General features: G+C 49.9%; 14 non-coding genes across 14 annotated transcripts; 9 read left to right on the top strand and 5 right to left on the bottom strand.

Annotated features, from left to right (window-relative positions):
* Window positions 1-456: 456 nt before the first annotated feature.
* Trnav-uac (transfer RNA valine (anticodon UAC)) lies at window positions 457-529 on the bottom strand. Its single transcript has one exon. It is a non-coding gene; the product is annotated as a tRNA-Val (tRNA).
* Window positions 530-764: 235 nt separating this feature from the next.
* Trnap-cgg (transfer RNA proline (anticodon CGG)) lies at window positions 765-836 on the top strand. The gene has a single exon. It is a non-coding gene; the product is annotated as a tRNA-Pro (tRNA).
* A 1,833-nt stretch (window positions 837-2,669) lies between these two features.
* On the top strand, window positions 2,670-2,741 carry Trnap-ugg (transfer RNA proline (anticodon UGG)). The gene has a single exon. It is a non-coding gene; the product is annotated as a tRNA-Pro (tRNA).
* A 602-nt stretch (window positions 2,742-3,343) lies between these two features.
* Trnav-uac (transfer RNA valine (anticodon UAC)) lies at window positions 3,344-3,416 on the bottom strand. Its single transcript has one exon. It is a non-coding gene; the product is annotated as a tRNA-Val (tRNA).
* Window positions 3,417-3,651: 235 nt separating this feature from the next.
* Window positions 3,652-3,723, top strand: Trnap-cgg (transfer RNA proline (anticodon CGG)). Its single transcript has one exon. It is a non-coding gene; the product is annotated as a tRNA-Pro (tRNA).
* A 1,832-nt stretch (window positions 3,724-5,555) lies between these two features.
* On the top strand, window positions 5,556-5,627 carry Trnap-ugg (transfer RNA proline (anticodon UGG)). The gene has a single exon. It is a non-coding gene; the product is annotated as a tRNA-Pro (tRNA).
* A 602-nt stretch (window positions 5,628-6,229) lies between these two features.
* Trnav-uac (transfer RNA valine (anticodon UAC)) lies at window positions 6,230-6,302 on the bottom strand. Its single transcript has one exon. It is a non-coding gene; the product is annotated as a tRNA-Val (tRNA).
* Window positions 6,303-6,537: 235 nt separating this feature from the next.
* Trnap-cgg (transfer RNA proline (anticodon CGG)) lies at window positions 6,538-6,609 on the top strand. Its single transcript has one exon. It is a non-coding gene; the product is annotated as a tRNA-Pro (tRNA).
* A 1,832-nt stretch (window positions 6,610-8,441) lies between these two features.
* On the top strand, window positions 8,442-8,513 carry Trnap-ugg (transfer RNA proline (anticodon UGG)). Its single transcript has one exon. It is a non-coding gene; the product is annotated as a tRNA-Pro (tRNA).
* Window positions 8,514-9,115: 602 nt separating this feature from the next.
* Window positions 9,116-9,188, bottom strand: Trnav-uac (transfer RNA valine (anticodon UAC)). Its single transcript has one exon. It is a non-coding gene; the product is annotated as a tRNA-Val (tRNA).
* A 235-nt stretch (window positions 9,189-9,423) lies between these two features.
* On the top strand, window positions 9,424-9,495 carry Trnap-cgg (transfer RNA proline (anticodon CGG)). Its single transcript has one exon. It is a non-coding gene; the product is annotated as a tRNA-Pro (tRNA).
* Window positions 9,496-11,327: 1,832 nt separating this feature from the next.
* On the top strand, window positions 11,328-11,399 carry Trnap-ugg (transfer RNA proline (anticodon UGG)). Its single transcript has one exon. It is a non-coding gene; the product is annotated as a tRNA-Pro (tRNA).
* A 602-nt stretch (window positions 11,400-12,001) lies between these two features.
* On the bottom strand, window positions 12,002-12,074 carry Trnav-uac (transfer RNA valine (anticodon UAC)). The gene has a single exon. It is a non-coding gene; the product is annotated as a tRNA-Val (tRNA).
* Window positions 12,075-12,309: 235 nt separating this feature from the next.
* Window positions 12,310-12,381, top strand: Trnap-cgg (transfer RNA proline (anticodon CGG)). Its single transcript has one exon. It is a non-coding gene; the product is annotated as a tRNA-Pro (tRNA).
* Window positions 12,382-12,553: the final 172 nt, after the last annotated feature.

Here is a 12,553-nt window from a genome sequence, read left to right as displayed (position 1 = left end):
ACGGTAATTTTTCTTGCAACGGAAAACAAGGTTGTCTTTGCGGAATATGTGCACCGTGAGTGGAGATTCAGCTTGATTGTGCGACAGTCTACCTTCATCTTACTAGCGACGGCAACAACCAATGGGTGGGACGTAAGACTGAGCGTGGCTAAGAGTTTCTCATTATTAGTTACCTTCACACTTTGACACAGCCGTGACAAGGCGAGTAGCGCGAGCTCAGGATAGCCAGTAGGAAGCGCACCTGAAGTAGCCCTGAAGAACCGGGTTGTAAATTTTGCCAGCCATAATGGAGCTAGGGGCGTTCTCAGTTACCAAATACCGGTGCAATAAGAGAGCAACAGTATTTGACAGTAAAATGACGCCCTATCCATCTAGAATATGACATTGATTGTCTCTGCATACGCATCCGTGAGGTCATCCCGGAAATGAAATCCGATAAGCGGATTAAAATTGTTGTGTTCCCGCCCGGGATCGAACCGGGGACCTTCTGCGTGTAAAGCAGACGTGATAACCGCTACACCACGGAAACGACGGATCGTCTGATGTGCCACCCGGAGACTCGTGGTAGCAACAGTTTTTCTTCTGTGTTAGCAAGGGCATCGGCTACGAGCTCTCTCCGATTCGTGAGGTTCCTATAGTACAAGAAGTCGATGAAAACAATCCAACCGCGACAGCCAGAGAGAACGCTGGGTGAGCTGCAGCCGTACATGGTGAGACCATCCTCGGTGGCGTCATTCACATGCAGTGTGTTTTCGGAACGAACAGGCTCGTTGGTCTAGGGGTATGATTCCTGCTTCGGGTGCAGGAGGTCCCGGGTTCAAATCCCGGACGAGCCCTTGCGTTTTGTACAACGGTGTGCTAACAAACCGCATGGCGGCGGCTGTTTCGCGCATTTCCAGGCCTCCAAGTCAGCGCTAAATCCGACAACCAGTTCTGAAACAGTTTCATTTGAGCCATGTGCACCCTGCTGGTGGAACGTTTGAAGTTGATTTAAATGGTCACAGTAGAGATCGTAGCAAGTGTCTTGCTGAGTGCGACGAAAACGTGTTTCCGCCCGCAATCGAACCGGGGACCTTGCGCGTGTTAGGCAGACGTTATAACCGCTACACCACGGAAACTGCTACGCTCTGCCCTCCACATGTGATACAACTTGTAGGACGATCGCCATTGTGGCGTAAAAATCACAATGCCGGTATTTCGCATTCGTGTGAAACAATCGACAGCACCCTTGACTGCCTGAATGCCATGTCGAATAAGAGCTCAAGAAGTCATCGGAAACGCTCGAGGGAGAGTCCTCAGCAGCATCTGCTGCTCTTTCTTTCCTTACGAGATACCGTCGATTCGCGCAGTCGTTATTGCAAAAGATGTCACCAAAGGCGATCGCTTCGTTAGCGGCACGGCACGGCGCCTGGGCTCGGCGGCAGCTCTACATGGAGGCACCAGCAGCCCCAGCCCCTCCAGGCCGCCGCCGGCGCCACAGCGCAAGGAGTCGGCGCCCGCCCTGCAATGCCCCCTGTCGTTGCACATTCCACCCGCCCTTTATCCTCTCCATGTCTGACTCACTACCCTAAATGACGCTGTAGTCGACGTGCTTATTACTATCGCTTTTGGAAGAACCAAGGCGCAGTATTCTAGTGACGAACCGGTATTGCAAATTTGGATTAAGTAAAAATTTGTTGTGTGGTCGAGCGACACCCCCGTCTCGCTCTTCCTAGATGATCGCTGCTGCGCGGAGTAACTCCTAGCGCGCCGATGGCTTCAGAGTTGGTCTTCTCGAAGTTTTGCTTTTGCACTGCATTCCGCAATCTTATAGTTACGTGCTTCGGTTTCCCGACGTTCTTGTGTTTAGTGCGTTCGGCTTCTCTTAACCCTTAGCCACCGCTTGCCGAAATTTCCACACCGTCATCTGTTGATCTGCAGAGCTCGATGAAGGTACCGCGGCCGTTCCTGAGCTCGCGAAACGGCCGAATCTGTAGTTGTTTCCAGATCTCTCCCACACAACGGCCTCCCGGAAGCTTGGATTACAGGAGTACGCCACTACTCCCAGCCGCTGAATTACCTTTGAAGCAGAATGACATGAGCTACACGCAGCTCCGATTTTTTTTTTTTTTTTGGTGTCTGACCTACTTTGAAAGATTTTGTAGTCGATTTACTTACCACTATCGCTGTTGGAAGGAGGAAACCACGTGATAATCACACAGTATTCTAGAGACGATCAGGTAATGAAAATTTAGAATAAGTAAAACAGTATCAAAAGAAGTTGTGTGGTGGAGCGGCACATGCAATTCACGCTTCCTAGATGATCGTTGCTGCATAGAATAATTCTTTTGTCTGTGGCGTCTTCAGTATTCGTCTTCTGGAAGTTTTGCTTGCAATATATTCTTCAATATTTTCATTATGAGTTGGTGCTTGCTTTCCCGATGTTATTTTGTTTAGTGCATTCGCCTTCTCTTAACCCTGAGAAACCACATACGGAAACTGAGGCACTGCCGGCTGTTCATAAGCAGAGTTCGATGAAGTTATTTCGCTTTTTATTCGGTGCCTTTAATATTCTTCTCATCAGTGGTGAGTGCTGCCTGCAGAAAGCGCTTATCTTGCGAATTCACGTGAAAGTTTGTGTTCCCTGGGAGATGCACTACTTGTGATTAGCTTGAGTGGTGCGGGCAGGTGGCTCGTTGGTCTAGGGGTATGATTCCTGCTTTGGGTGCAGGAGGTCCCGGGTTCAAATCCCGGACGAGCCCTGCCATTTTGACCGTGCTGAAGAGTAGGTGGAACTCAGTCCCGGTTGCAGCTCCTCAATGAAGAGTAAGACGCCTGTTATATCACGTGGATATAACAAGAATCCGGCACCAGTAAAGTACGTAGGTGGAATTCGGTAGAAAGGCAGACGGTAATTTTTCTTGCAACGGAAAACAAGGTTGTCTTTGCGGAATATGTGCACCGTGAGTGGAGATTCAGCTTGATTGTGCGACAGTCTACCTTCATCTTACTAGCGACGGCAACAACCAATGGGTGGGACGTAAGACTGAGCGTGGCTAAGAGTTTCTCATTATTAGTTACCTTCACACTTTGACACAGCCGTGACAAGGCGAGTAGCGCGAGCTCAGGATAGCCAGTAGGAAGCGCACCTGAAGTAGCCCTGAAGAACCGGGTTGTAAATTTTGCCAGCCATAATGGAGCTAGGGGCGTTCTCAGTTACCAAATACCGGTGCAATAAGAGAGCAACAGTATTTGACAGTAAAATGACGCCCTATCCATCTAGAATATGACATTGATTGTCTCTGCATACGCATCCGTGAGGTCATCCCGGAAATGAAATCCGATAAGCGGATTAAAATTGTTGTGTTCCCGCCCGGGATCGAACCGGGGACCTTCTGCGTGTAAAGCAGACGTGATAACCGCTACACCACGGAAACGACGGATCGTCTGATGTGCCACCCGGAGACTCGTGGTAGCAACAGTTTTTCTTCTGTGTTAGCAAGGGCATCGGCTACGAGCTCTCTCCGATTCGTGAGGTTCCTATAGTACAAGAAGTCGATGAAAACAATCCAACCGCGACAGCCAGAGAGAACGCTGGGTGAGCTGCAGCCGTACATGGTGAGACCATCCTCGGTGGCGTCATTCACATGCAGTGTGTTTTCGGAACGAACAGGCTCGTTGGTCTAGGGGTATGATTCCTGCTTCGGGTGCAGGAGGTCCCGGGTTCAAATCCCGGACGAGCCCTTGCGTTTTGTACAACGGTGTGCTAACAAACCGCATGGCGGCGGCTGTTTCGCGCATTTCCAGGCCTCCAAGTCAGCGCTAAATCCGACAACCAGTTCTGAAACAGTTTCATTTGAGCCATGTGCACCCTGCTGGTGGAACGTTTGAAGTTGATTTAAATGGTCACAGTAGAGATCGTAGCAAGTGTCTTGCTGAGTGCGACGAAAACGTGTTTCCGCCCGCAATCGAACCGGGGACCTTGTGCGTGTTAGGCAGACGTTATAACCGCTACACCACGGAAACTGCTACGCTCTGCCCTCCACATGTGATACAACTTGTAGGACGATCGCCATTGTGGCGTAAAAATCACAATGCCGGTATTTCGCATTCGTGTGAAACAATCGACAGCACCCTTGACTGCCTGAATGCCATGTCGAATAAGAGCTCAAGAAGTCATCGGAAACGCTCGAGGGAGAGTCCTCAGCAGCATCTGCTGCTCTTTCTTTCCTTACGAGATACCGTCGATTCGCGCAGTCGTTATTGCAAAAGATGTCACCAAAGGCGATCGCTTCGTTAGCGGCACGGCACGGCGCCTGGGCTCGGCGGCAGCTCTACATGGAGGCACCAGCAGCCCCAGCCCCTCCAGGCCGCCGCCGGCGCCACAGCGCAAGGAGTCGGCGCCCGCCCTGCAATGCCCCCTGTCGTTGCACATTCCACCCGCCCTTTATCCTCTCCATGTCTGACTCACTACCCTAAATGACGCTGTAGTCGACGTGCTTATTACTATCGCTTTTGGAAGAACCAAGGCGCAGTATTCTAGTGACGAACCGGTATTGCAAATTTGGATTAAGTAAAAATTTGTTGTGTGGTCGAGCGACACCCCCGTCTCGCTCTTCCTAGATGATCGCTGCTGCGCGGAGTAACTCCTAGCGCGCCGATGGCTTCAGAGTTGGTCTTCTCGAAGTTTTGCTTTTGCACTGCATTCCGCAATCTTATAGTTACGTGCTTCGGTTTCCCGACGTTCTTGTGTTTAGTGCGTTCGGCTTCTCTTAACCCTTAGCCACCGCTTGCCGAAATTTCCACACCGTCATCTGTTGATCTGCAGAGCTCGATGAAGGTACCGCGGCCGTTCCTGAGCTCGCGAAACGGCCGAATCTGTAGTTGTTTCCAGATCTCTCCCACACAACGGCCTCCCGGAAGCTTGGATTACAGGAGTACGCCACTACTCCCAGCCGCTGAATTACCTTTGAAGCAGAATGACATGAGCTACACGCAGCTCCGATTTTTTTTTTTTTTTGGTGTCTGACCTACTTTGAAAGATTTTGTAGTCGATTTACTTACCACTATCGCTGTTGGAAGGAGGAAACCACGTGATAATCACACAGTATTCTAGAGACGATCAGGTAATGAAAATTTAGAATAAGTAAAACAGTATCAAAAGAAGTTGTGTGGTGGAGCGGCACATGCAATTCACGCTTCCTAGATGATCGTTGCTGCATAGAATAATTCTTTTGTCTGTGGCGTCTTCAGTATTCGTCTTCTGGAAGTTTTGCTTGCAATATATTCTTCAATATTTTCATTATGAGTTGGTGCTTGCTTTCCCGATTTTATTTTGTTTAGTGCATTCGCCTTCTCTTAACCCTGAGAAACCACATACGGAAACTGAGGCACTGCCGGCTGTTCATAAGCAGAGTTCGATGAAGTTATTTCGCTTTTTATTCGGTGCCTTTAATATTCTTCTCATCAGTGGTGAGTGCTGCCTGCAGAAAGCGCTTATCTTGCGAATTCACGTGAAAGTTTGTGTTCCCTGGGAGATGCACTACTTGTGATTAGCTTGAGTGGTGCGGGCAGGTGGCTCGTTGGTCTAGGGGTATGATTCCTGCTTTGGGTGCAGGAGGTCCCGGGTTCAAATCCCGGACGAGCCCTGCCATTTTGACCGTGCTGAAGAGTAGGTGGAACTCAGTCCCGGTTGCAGCTCCTCAATGAAGAGTAAGACGCCTGTTATATCACGTGGATATAACAAGAATCCGGCACCAGTAAAGTACGTAGGTGGAATTCGGTAGAAAGGCAGACGGTAATTTTTCTTGCAACGGAAAACAAGGTTGTCTTTGCGGAATATGTGCACCGTGAGTGGAGATTCAGCTTGATTGTGCGACAGTCTACCTTCATCTTACTAGCGACGGCAACAACCAATGGGTGGGACGTAAGACTGAGCGTGGCTAAGAGTTTCTCATTATTAGTTACCTTCACACTTTGACACAGCCGTGACAAGGCGAGTAGCGCGAGCTCAGGATAGCCAGTAGGAAGCGCACCTGAAGTAGCCCTGAAGAACCGGGTTGTAAATTTTGCCAGCCATAATGGAGCTAGGGGCGTTCTCAGTTACCAAATACCGGTGCAATAAGAGAGCAACAGTATTTGACAGTAAAATGACGCCCTATCCATCTAGAATATGACATTGATTGTCTCTGCATACGCATCCGTGAGGTCATCCCGGAAATGAAATCCGATAAGCGGATTAAAATTGTTGTGTTCCCGCCCGGGATCGAACCGGGGACCTTCTGCGTGTAAAGCAGACGTGATAACCGCTACACCACGGAAACGACGGATCGTCTGATGTGCCACCCGGAGACTCGTGGTAGCAACAGTTTTTCTTCTGTGTTAGCAAGGGCATCGGCTACGAGCTCTCTCCGATTCGTGAGGTTCCTATAGTACAAGAAGTCGATGAAAACAATCCAACCGCGACAGCCAGAGAGAACGCTGGGTGAGCTGCAGCCGTACATGGTGAGACCATCCTCGGTGGCGTCATTCACATGCAGTGTGTTTTCGGAACGAACAGGCTCGTTGGTCTAGGGGTATGATTCCTGCTTCGGGTGCAGGAGGTCCCGGGTTCAAATCCCGGACGAGCCCTTGCGTTTTGTACAACGGTGTGCTAACAAACCGCATGGCGGCGGCTGTTTCGCGCATTTCCAGGCCTCCAAGTCAGCGCTAAATCCGACAACCAGTTCTGAAACAGTTTCATTTGAGCCATGTGCACCCTGCTGGTGGAACGTTTGAAGTTGATTTAAATGGTCACAGTAGAGATCGTAGCAAGTGTCTTGCTGAGTGCGACGAAAACGTGTTTCCGCCCGCAATCGAACCGGGGACCTTGTGCGTGTTAGGCAGACGTTATAACCGCTACACCACGGAAACTGCTACGCTCTGCCCTCCACATGTGATACAACTTGTAGGACGATCGCCATTGTGGCGTAAAAATCACAATGCCGGTATTTCGCATTCGTGTGAAACAATCGACAGCACCCTTGACTGCCTGAATGCCATGTCGAATAAGAGCTCAAGAAGTCATCGGAAACGCTCGAGGGAGAGTCCTCAGCAGCATCTGCTGCTCTTTCTTTCCTTACGAGATACCGTCGATTCGCGCAGTCGTTATTGCAAAAGATGTCACCAAAGGCGATCGCTTCGTTAGCGGCACGGCACGGCGCCTGGGCTCGGCGGCAGCTCTACATGGAGGCACCAGCAGCCCCAGCCCCTCCACGCCGCCGCCGGCGCCACAGCGCAAGGAGTCGGCGCCCGCCCTGCAATGCCCCCTGTCGTTGCACATTCCACCCGCCCTTTATCCTCTCCATGTCTGACTCACTACCCTAAATGACGCTGTAGTCGACGTGCTTATTACTATCGCTTTTGGAAGAACCAAGGCGCAGTATTCTAGTGACGAACCGGTATTGCAAATTTGGATTAAGTAAAAATTTGTTGTGTGGTCGAGCGACACCCCCGTCTCGCTCTTCCTAGATGATCGCTGCTGCGCGGAGTAACTCCTAGCGCGCCGATGGCTTCAGAGTTGGTCTTCTCGAAGTTTTGCTTTTGCACTGCATTCCGCAATCTTATAGTTACGTGCTTCGGTTTCCCGACGTTCTTGTGTTTAGTGCGTTCGGCTTCTCTTAACCCTTAGCCACCGCTTGCCGAAATTTCCACACCGTCATCTGTTGATCTGCAGAGCTCGATGAAGGTACCGCGGCCGTTCCTGAGCTCGCGAAACGGCCGAATCTGTAGTTGTTTCCAGATCTCTCCCACACAACGGCCTCCCGGAAGCTTGGATTACAGGAGTACGCCACTACTCCCAGCCGCTGAATTACCTTTGAAGCAGAATGACATGAGCTACACGCAGCTCCGATTTTTTTTTTTTTTTGGTGTCTGACCTACTTTGAAAGATTTTGTAGTCGATTTACTTACCACTATCGCTGTTGGAAGGAGGAAACCACGTGATAATCACACAGTATTCTAGAGACGATCAGGTAATGAAAATTTAGAATAAGTAAAACAGTATCAAAAGAAGTTGTGTGGTGGAGCGGCACATGCAATTCACGCTTCCTAGATGATCGTTGCTGCATAGAATAATTCTTTTGTCTGTGGCGTCTTCAGTATTCGTCTTCTGGAAGTTTTGCTTGCAATATATTCTTCAATATTTTCATTATGAGTTGGTGCTTGCTTTCCCGATGTTATTTTGTTTAGTGCATTCGCCTTCTCTTAACCCTGAGAAACCACATACGGAAACTGAGGCACTGCCGGCTGTTCATAAGCAGAGTTCGATGAAGTTATTTCGCTTTTTATTCGGTGCCTTTAATATTCTTCTCATCAGTGGTGAGTGCTGCCTGCAGAAAGCGCTTATCTTGCGAATTCACGTGAAAGTTTGTGTTCCCTGGGAGATGCACTACTTGTGATTAGCTTGAGTGGTGCGGGCAGGTGGCTCGTTGGTCTAGGGGTATGATTCCTGCTTTGGGTGCAGGAGGTCCCGGGTTCAAATCCCGGACGAGCCCTGCCATTTTGACCGTGCTGAAGAGTAGGTGGAACTCAGTCCCGGTTGCAGCTCCTCAATGAAGAGTAAGACGCCTGTTATATCACGTGGATATAACAAGAATCCGGCACCAGTAAAGTACGTAGGTGGAATTCGGTAGAAAGGCAGACGGTAATTTTTCTTGCAACGGAAAACAAGGTTGTCTTTGCGGAATATGTGCACCGTGAGTGGAGATTCAGCTTGATTGTGCGACAGTCTACCTTCATCTTACTAGCGACGGCAACAACCAATGGGTGGGACGTAAGACTGAGCGTGGCTAAGAGTTTCTCATTATTAGTTACCTTCACACTTTGACACAGCCGTGACAAGGCGAGTAGCGCGAGCTCAGGATAGCCAGTAGGAAGCGCACCTGAAGTAGCCCTGAAGAACCGGGTTGTAAATTTTGCCAGCCATAATGGAGCTAGGGGCGTTCTCAGTTACCAAATACCGGTGCAATAAGAGAGCAACAGTATTTGACAGTAAAATGACGCCCTATCCATCTAGAATATGACATTGATTGTCTCTGCATACGCATCCGTGAGGTCATCCCGGAAATGAAATCCGATAAGCGGATTAAAATTGTTGTGTTCCCGCCCGGGATCGAACCGGGGACCTTCTGCGTGTAAAGCAGACGTGATAACCGCTACACCACGGAAACGACGGATCGTCTGATGTGCCACCCGGAGACTCGTGGTAGCAACAGTTTTTCTTCTGTGTTAGCAAGGGCATCGGCTACGAGCTCTCTCCGATTCGTGAGGTTCCTATAGTACAAGAAGTCGATGAAAACAATCCAACCGCGACAGCCAGAGAGAACGCTGGGTGAGCTGCAGCCGTACATGGTGAGACCATCCTCGGTGGCGTCATTCACATGCAGTGTGTTTTCGGAACGAACAGGCTCGTTGGTCTAGGGGTATGATTCCTGCTTCGGGTGCAGGAGGTCCCGGGTTCAAATCCCGGACGAGCCCTTGCGTTTTGTACAACGGTGTGCTAACAAACCGCATGGCGGCGGCTGTTTCGCGCATTTCCAGGCCTCCAAGTCAGCGCTAAATCCGACAACCAGTTCTGAAACAGTTTCATTTGAGCCATGTGCACCCTGCTGGTGGAACGTTTGAAGTTGATTTAAATGGTCACAGTAGAGATCGTAGCAAGTGTCTTGCTGAGTGCGACGAAAACGTGTTTCCGCCCGCAATCGAACCGGGGACCTTGTGCGTGTTAGGCAGACGTTATAACCGCTACACCACGGAAACTGCTACGCTCTGCCCTCCACATGTGATACAACTTGTAGGACGATCGCCATTGTGGCGTAAAAATCACAATGCCGGTATTTCGCATTCGTGTGAAACAATCGACAGCACCCTTGACTGCCTGAATGCCATGTCGAATAAGAGCTCAAGAAGTCATCGGAAACGCTCGAGGGAGAGTCCTCAGCAGCATCTGCTGCTCTTTCTTTCCTTACGAGATACCGTCGATTCGCGCAGTCGTTATTGCAAAAGATGTCACCAAAGGCGATCGCTTCGTTAGCGGCACGGCACGGCGCCTGGGCTCGGCGGCAGCTCTACATGGAGGCACCAGCAGCCCCAGCCCCTCCACGCCGCCGCCGGCGCCACAGCGCAAGGAGTCGGCGCCCGCCCTGCAATGCCCCCTGTCGTTGCACATTCCACCCGCCCTTTATCCTCTCCATGTCTGACTCACTACCCTAAATGACGCTGTAGTCGACGTGCTTATTACTATCGCTTTTGGAAGAACCAAGGCGCAGTATTCTAGTGACGAACCGGTATTGCAAATTTGGATTAAGTAAAAATTTGTTGTGTGGTCGAGCGACACCCCCGTCTCGCTCTTCCTAGATGATCGCTGCTGCGCGGAGTAACTCCTAGCGCGCCGATGGCTTCAGAGTTGGTCTTCTCGAAGTTTTGCTTTTGCACTGCATTCCGCAATCTTATAGTTACGTGCTTCGGTTTCCCGACGTTCTTGTGTTTAGTGCGTTCGGCTTCTCTTAACCCTTAGCCACCGCTTGCCGAAATTTCCACACCGTCATCTGTTGATCTGCAGAGCTCGATGAAGGTACCGCGGCCGTTCCTGAGCTCGCGAAACGGCCGAATCTGTAGTTGTTTCCAGATCTCTCCCACACAACGGCCTCCCGGAAGCTTGGATTACAGGAGTACGCCACTACTCCCAGCCGCTGAATTACCTTTGAAGCAGAATGACATGAGCTACACGCAGCTCCGATTTTTTTTTTTTTTTGGTGTCTGACCTACTTTGAAAGATTTTGTAGTCGATTTACTTACCACTATCGCTGTTGGAAGGAGGAAACCACGTGATAATCACACAGTATTCTAGAGACGATCAGGTAATGAAAATTTAGAATAAGTAAAACAGTATCAAAAGAAGTTGTGTGGTGGAGCGGCACATGCAATTCACGCTTCCTAGATGATCGTTGCTGCATAGAATAATTCTTTTGTCTGTGGCGTCTTCAGTATTCGTCTTCTGGAAGTTTTGCTTGCAATATATTCTTCAATATTTTCATTATGAGTTGGTGCTTGCTTTCCCGATGTTATTTTGTTTAGTGCATTCGCCTTCTCTTAACCCTGAGAAACCACATACGGAAACTGAGGCACTGCCGGCTGTTCATAAGCAGAGTTCGATGAAGTTATTTCGCTTTTTATTCGGTGCCTTTAATATTCTTCTCATCAGTGGTGAGTGCTGCCTGCAGAAAGCGCTTATCTTGCGAATTCACGTGAAAGTTTGTGTTCCCTGGGAGATGCACTACTTGTGATTAGCTTGAGTGGTGCGGGCAGGTGGCTCGTTGGTCTAGGGGTATGATTCCTGCTTTGGGTGCAGGAGGTCCCGGGTTCAAATCCCGGACGAGCCCTGCCATTTTGACCGTGCTGAAGAGTAGGTGGAACTCAGTCCCGGTTGCAGCTCCTCAATGAAGAGTAAGACGCCTGTTATATCACGTGGATATAACAAGAATCCGGCACCAGTAAAGTACGTAGGTGGAATTCGGTAGAAAGGCAGACGGTAATTTTTCTTGCAACGGAAAACAAGGTTGTCTTTGCGGAATATGTGCACCGTGAGTGGAGATTCAGCTTGATTGTGCGACAGTCTACCTTCATCTTACTAGCGACGGCAACAACCAATGGGTGGGACGTAAGACTGAGCGTGGCTAAGAGTTTCTCATTATTAGTTACCTTCACACTTTGACACAGCCGTGACAAGGCGAGTAGCGCGAGCTCAGGATAGCCAGTAGGAAGCGCACCTGAAGTAGCCCTGAAGAACCGGGTTGTAAATTTTGCCAGCCATAATGGAGCTAGGGGCGTTCTCAGTTACCAAATACCGGTGCAATAAGAGAGCAACAGTATTTGACAGTAAAATGACGCCCTATCCATCTAGAATATGACATTGATTGTCTCTGCATACGCATCCGTGAGGTCATCCCGGAAATGAAATCCGATAAGCGGATTAAAATTGTTGTGTTCCCGCCCGGGATCGAACCGGGGACCTTCTGCGTGTAAAGCAGACGTGATAACCGCTACACCACGGAAACGACGGATCGTCTGATGTGCCACCCGGAGACTCGTGGTAGCAACAGTTTTTCTTCTGTGTTAGCAAGGGCATCGGCTACGAGCTCTCTCCGATTCGTGAGGTTCCTATAGTACAAGAAGTCGATGAAAACAATCCAACCGCGACAGCCAGAGAGAACGCTGGGTGAGCTGCAGCCGTACATGGTGAGACCATCCTCGGTGGCGTCATTCACATGCAGTGTGTTTTCGGAACGAACAGGCTCGTTGGTCTAGGGGTATGATTCCTGCTTCGGGTGCAGGAGGTCCCGGGTTCAAATCCCGGACGAGCCCTTGCGTTTTGTACAACGGTGTGCTAACAAACCGCATGGCGGCGGCTGTTTCGCGCATTTCCAGGCCTCCAAGTCAGCGCTAAATCCGACAACCAGTTCTGAAACAGTTTCATTTGAGCCATGTGCACCCTGCTGGTGGAACGTTTGAAGTTGATTTAAATGGTCACAGTAGA

This window comes from Schistocerca nitens, chromosome 2, assembly GCF_023898315.1.
Source record: "Schistocerca nitens isolate TAMUIC-IGC-003100 chromosome 2, iqSchNite1.1, whole genome shotgun sequence".
Taxonomy (NCBI): Eukaryota; Metazoa; Arthropoda; class Insecta; order Orthoptera; family Acrididae; genus Schistocerca; species Schistocerca nitens.
The sequence above is the reverse complement of the archived record's forward strand: the minus strand, read 5'-3'. Positions and strand labels throughout refer to the sequence as shown.